Below are 6,862 nucleotides of genomic sequence, written 5' to 3'. Positions count from 1 at the left end.
ACACCAGACCCTGATAATCCCGTGGGGCGGCCCCTGAGCACACAGGCGCCCTGCAGGGTCTGCCAGGAGGACTCCGGACTAGTTTTTATTAGTGCTTTCCATGTAACTTCCTTGCTGAGATGGAACTAAAGAACATTGGAACCAAGGCATTCCTTTAATCATTAGTAGTCGGTTAGTACCAGGCTCCTGGTAGCTTATCACAGAAGTAGTAGCTAATCTCTCTTCAATTCCCTAATGAACTCCATTTCTATGAGATTTAGTATTTGCTGTTTTCTGAGTGCTGAGCAATTGCAAGAGTTCTATAGTTTTCATGCCCTTTCTTCTTTCTGTTGAATTTTCTTTGCTTAATTATTACTTTAAATAAGCTTTCTGTGCCCTGTAGTTAGTAGCCAGTTGCAAGCCCTGCAACAAATATTTACCCTTAAATTCTGCTAGATAGGAAACAGGTCTATCTCGTGCCTGATGTTTACATATGAGCTTTATTTGCATACGAATCTTGCTTATTCTCTGTCCCTGCTATCACGAGAGAAACACTGTTATCCTATTGAAATGTTTGGAATGGAATGTCTGTTTATGTGTGCGCAGTACATACATGAGATATCACATAGCCTGCTTATTACTTCGCTTGAGTTCTGTTTTTCAAGTTACCACAGATATAAATTTCTAATCTAGTAAGAACAGTGTGATATGCTAAGGCATGTTATAATTTAAAGCCAACTTCAACTATCAAGTTTGTAAACACACGTTTAAATCAATGTTCTGCAGCAAACCTTCATTCCTTGATATGTGGGGGAGTTAAATGCTGCTCTGGGTATGAGCTGGAAGTCTACTTTCTGCCTGTGAGTCAGGCTGTGGACTCGACCGTGCCACCAGCTGGCCTGCTGCATGACACAGAATTGTCTCCACCAGCCGCAAATTACATCTGTCTATGCCTTTATTTGTTAGACAATCCGGCACCAGGGACAGCTGAGACAAAAGATTTTAAAACAGTTCACTTGATTGATGTGTCTAGAGCCATCTCGAAATCCAAATAAAATGCTAAGTGCTATCAAGAACATGTAAATCAAGCCTGTCCCTTTTTGAGCCCTGGCAGGCTCTGGCTAAGGCCATCTGACACCCACATGTGCAGTTGGCTGTTGACTTGTACTCAATAGTACAGTCAAAACCTGTTTGATCCATACAATTACATAGGTCACATTTTAAAGCTGGTTCAGTCGGGAGGTGGTATGCAAGGCCCAGCATGTAAGCCATGATGCGATGAAACTCAATGGTGGGACTTAGGAATTTCAGTCAGGAAAATGTAGTATCTGTTATGAATGCAGAAAATGGTTGATGTGGAGGAGGCTCTAGGGAGATCACCCGTGGCCAAAAAGTGGGCATCATACACGGTAGCTAAAGGCCAATCACTAGGGCTTCCCTTTGGGAAGAACCCAGAGCTGGGCTTTTGGGAGATACGACAAGAACTTTCCAAGTTTTTATGTCTGAGAAAAGTCTATCCATGGGTCAGGACTGCATTGGGTGGAGCTAGAACAAAACAGACGTGAACAACTCATTTTGTTATCTGTTGTTCCCTTTGTCACCAAGAAATGCCAGCTCTGCCTGATGCAGGCTGTAAGGAACTTACTAGAAGAGTATGAAGCTCGAGAAATCAACCACCAGCCTGCAGACTTAAACTAGAAATCCGAGTGAAAGGCAGGGAGGTGGGCAGAAGTCACTGTGGCAGATTGAACCCAGGAGCTTCTGGACTCTGTGACTTCTTGTCACCAGAGCCACTCTGCCGGATTGCTGCTGCCACGCACCAAAATCAACATTTTGTTTTGCTTTTGCATGAAGAATCTGATAGACCCATTATGGTCATGTGACCAGGTGATTTAATTGCAGGGGAAATAGAATCTGGACCCTTCAGCATCGCTAATGATAGGCAGGGCTTTGATGTCAGAGCAGGTGGTCCCGAGAGTGGAAGGGTGAAGGGCCTGGAGGTTGGGTGTGTGTGTGCGTACACACATGCAAACACCCTGTACAAGCTGTGAATTTCTGGGTCAGAAACTTGAGTTTTTTGTTTACTTATTTACTTATGATTAAAAAGTTGTTTTGTTGTTGTTGTTGTTGTTGTTGTTACCGGGGATTGACCCCAGGGGCTCATGAACACCAGGCAAGTGTCCTACTCCCAAGCCAATAAAATGAAGTCTGAGAGTAACCCATGTTATATGCAAAGGGATGTGGAAGCTGACGGTCATGTCTCTTTTGGAGTCTCTCAAGGCTGTCTCTCACAACTTGCATACTCTGAGATCTCACTCCTATCCCCCTCTGCCACCGCACTCAGCGCTCTGCAGTTGGTGTCCTAGCCCTGTGATACCTTTGCCAGCAACGCTGACCTGAGCCATGGTAGAGCTGTCCATGACTTGGGCCTTGTTGGAGAACTGCTTCCGAATCCTGTCCCATTCCCCCAGGCAGATTCTGCGGTGAGGTCTAGTGAGGGGTGGGCCCTAAGGAGATAGGCCTTGATCTATTGGACCACGCCCACCACGAGATCCCAGCATTCAGAATGCCTGAGATTTGAAATGACTTGCTCTCTAAAGCAAGTGATTTGGAAGTTCGTACTGACCAGCCTCCCCTCTGCAGGTCTCTTCAACCCTGAAATGACAGGGATTCCTAGACCTTGATGACTCTTTCTGTCCTACGTGAATGCAGTTATTTTGCGATTAAGTGCCCACCTCCCTCCGGCAGTCGAAGTGATTCCATCTGTTCTATCTCATGTTTGGCTTTGCATCTTTGACACATAACTTTCACCTGGCATCCACAGAAAGGCACAAAACAAAAGACAAAAGAAAACTCAGGGGAGAAGAGCTCTTATGTCCCCGCACCCTATGGCATCTCCTCTCTGGAAGTCTGATCCTCTTTCTGACCTGCTATCTACCTAGTTAATGTCTGCTCAGCTCAAATGACATTCGCTCTGAGCATCCTCCCAGATTGTTCCCATGTTGCCTGGCTCCCGTGTATTCTCAACACACCTTTCTAACACTTACTGTCCTCTCTCCTTTCTTTCTTCCTTTCCACCCCCACCCCAACCGCCTCTCTGGATAGGGTCTCGTGTATCCCAGGATGGCCCAAACTTGTATAGTTAAGGATGACTTTGACGTTCTGATCCTTCTGTCTCCACTTCTTATTGCTAGGATTACACATGTGTATGTAGACCTGAAGACAGAATGCAGACCTTTATGTATTTTAGACAAGCACTCTGTCAATTGAGCTGTGTCCCCAGCTCACCAAAGTCCTGGTTAATTTCTAGTGCTGTGGGTTGAACTCAGAATCTTGTTCTTGCCAGACAAGCACTCACTCAACCACTGAGCTAAATCCCCGTGCTCATTCCTAATTGTGAATGTCATTACGTATCTCCTGGCCAGGCTGCAAGTTCCTTGTTCGGAGACCCAGAGTCAAGATCAGTAACTTAAGTAAATGCTCCTGTTTGGAAAAGAGGTGGGGAAGACAAGGAGTAGATTTTTCTTACACCCTCTACATTTTTCAAATGTGAGGCATTTATGTCTTGCTTTGTTCCTCCAATTTGGAGAACAAAAATAAAGAATAAAGAACTAAGTTCAACGGAGCCACTGATGATTTTTCTCTGTTATATTAAAAGTTAACCATCTGTTTGGAAAGAATTAATGATAGAAAACAGCGATATAAATGTATCTTTTCATGGGAGTTTCTAGATAATAGTCACTTGTTAATAATGTGGTATTCTGTACTGGCAGAAAAATGAATTGTTGACTGTGAAAATACTACTCAGTCATACCCCTGTCCCTAAACAATATACAATCTCATCTTTCATGCCTCTCAGCTGTGCACTGGAAGGCACTTTAGACACGAGCCAATGTTCTACATATAACAAATGTTCAGTAAAGACACATCGAACTCCAGTTGGATGGAGCTTGCCCCTTCTGCGAAGGGCACATAAATGAATAAATACAAGGAAATCCCCTCCCATGGCACACACACACAGAGGCACGCACACAACCCTCAGAGCAGCTGGGTCGTGTTATAAGTCGGAGAACTTTTGTTAGTTCAAATGTTTCAGGTCTGCTAAGGCACTCTGAAGAAGATGTAAATATTATGAGTAAATCTCATTTCCATTCTGGCCGTGGGGAAACACCAGCAAAGTTTACTACAGTTCTCTAATAAAACGGTCTCAGGAAAGAATACCAGCATTAGTCACCCAGCACGTGACGGCAAAGGCAAGATGGTCTTTGTTGTCTTCCCTCAATATCCCAAACATGATTTCATTCTGACTGGCTTCTAGATGGACTCTCTTTTCAGTAAACCCCATCAGAATAAACATGGAGTGTGTGCCCTCTGAATCCATTATTAGAAAAAAAACCAACATTCTTTTAAATCAAGTATGCATATTTATAGAACCTCACAAGGAAGAGTGAGGGTGGCCAAGATAGAAGTGTTTGAACTATAGAAGGGAAGGTGGGTTGGAACTGGGAGGGAACAATACACAATCCAGACCATTGCACTAGACAGACCTGATAATTGCAATACAGTGTGCTCAAGATTGGTAAAACATGAATTCATTAATTTTCAAGGAGAAAAGATTCTCAGAACAAACAAAAACACCAAAGGTTTTGTTCAATAAGCACATTTTCCTTTATTGCCAAATGGTGCGGGAAGCCAGTTAGTATCTAAAACCAGATGTGGTACGTATCTGGAAGTCAGAAGATGGGGCCACAGAGAAACTGATTTTTAGTGGCCCAGGACTAAGATGGATGCATCTCCCTGTCTCTCTGAGAGCTTGTCGAGGGATTAGAAAATCCTCTGCCATGCTCTTCCCAAAGCCGGGTGCATTCTTTCCTAGTTCTTCACCAACTTTACTAATCCATCTAATCTTACCTTAATTATCACTTAAACAGAGAGACCTTTGCTGGTTGTCTTATCTCAGGAAGGGCCCCTCAGAGCGCCCCACAGCAACCTGTAATTTCTCTTTACAGCAAATACCTCAGCTTGTGCCTCCGTATTTATTCCTTGTTCTTCCTGCTGAGCCCTCCAGGAGAGCAGGTGGTGTTTGTTCTGAGCTCCACTGGCCTCTCAGCAACTAGTACAGTGCCCGGCATGTTTGCCAACACCTAGCAGACACCTGTGGAATGGCTGAGAGGGTGCATGGGGAATGGCCAGAGCACAGGTGTGGGATTCAGGATGTCTTGACTGAAACAAAATCAACCTCTTCATTGGTGAAATGAGGATATGGTCGTACCCATCTTGCAACATTCTCTTGAAAGATAAAATGCACATACAACACACACACACACACACACACACACAAGAAAAGTAATAAAAATGTAGAAAAGAAAAACAATTAGCATACCTATCTCCCTAACAATAACAATACAGGTGATAATCATGATGATTTTCTTACAAGTTTTAGTAACAAAGACTGTGCCAAAACACTTGGACTTTATGTCATAAGGGAGACTTTGCGTGATTGTTGAGAGTCATTGTCTTCCACAGCCAAACATCAGGCGGAGCTCGGGAAATTCTGCAGAAGAGGGGGAGAAAGGACTGTATGAGCCCGAGGGATCAAGGATACCGCAAGAACACTAGAGTATCAACTAACTTGGGCTCAAAGGGGCTCTCAAAGACTGAACTGACAACCAGGGATCCTGCATGGGACTGACCTAGGCATTCTGTATATATGCGACAGTTGTGTAGCTTGGTCTCCTAACAGCAGAAAAAGGGGCTGCTTTTCACAGGCTTTTGGGAACTTACTCCTTATACTGGGTTACCTTGCCCAGCTTCAAAAATGGGGAGGTGCTTAGACTTACTGTAATTTGATATGCCATGTTTTATTGACATTCTTCGGAGATCTACCCTTTCTTAAACAGAAACAGAGCAAAAGTGGATGGGAGGGCGGTGGGATAGAGAGGAGGGAGGATAGGAAGGGCTGGGAGGAGAGGAGAGAAAGGAAACTGCAGCTGGAATGTGTTTGTCTTCGTTAGGGTTTCGATTGCTGTGAAGAGACACCATGACCATGGCAACTCTTGTAAAGGAAAACATTTAATTGGGGTAACTTGCTTACAGTTCAGAGGTTCAGTTCATTATCGTCAAGGTAGCATGCAGGTAGACACGATGTCGGAGAAGGAGCTGAGAGTCCTACATCTTGCAGGCAACAGGAAATGGTCTGTCTCACTGGGCAATAGATTGAGCATATATGAGACCTCAAAGCCCTCCTCCACAGTGACACACTTCCTCCAACAAGACCACACCTGCTCCAACAAATCCACACCTCCTAATAGTGCCACTGCCTTCGGGTACCCTTTTCCTTCAAACCACCATGGTCTTAGTCTCTGGTTCATTCATTCAGTATGTATTGATATCAAACACACCAGACATCAAGAATATTTCACAAAAGGTTAAGTTTCATACTAAGAACATATTAGCACAGGGTTTTTTTTTTTAAAACAAGCTAATTTATTATCAATAAAGTCACCAATGATAGTTTGATAGAATTCATGTGGATAGGATACTTATGCTAGAATACTGGTGAAAATACTTGAAAATTTGGAAATGTAGACACAGGGTCTCATAAATACAGACTTTGACTAAGTAACTTAAACTCTTGATTTGCCAACAGATTTCAAGATGACTTGAAAAATAATAAAGAGTTACAGAGAGTTTATTTCTCACAGCTAAATGGCAAGACAAAATAAATGAGTACAGAGATGATGTCATATCTGTTTATTAAAATAAAAATAGCATCATCAGTGAGAGCAGAAATGTACATGAGACCATATTTAGGGTACTCTAAGTATTATTGGACATATATTTTTTATGTATCATAGGAAAGAGAATAAGAAATAAATGTACA

The sequence above is a fragment of the Myodes glareolus genome, chromosome 16 (assembly GCF_982192425.1).
Source record: "Myodes glareolus chromosome 16, mMyoGla1.1, whole genome shotgun sequence".
Lineage (NCBI taxonomy): Eukaryota > Metazoa > Chordata > Mammalia > Rodentia > Cricetidae > Myodes > Myodes glareolus.
This window is presented reverse-complemented; position numbering follows the sequence as displayed.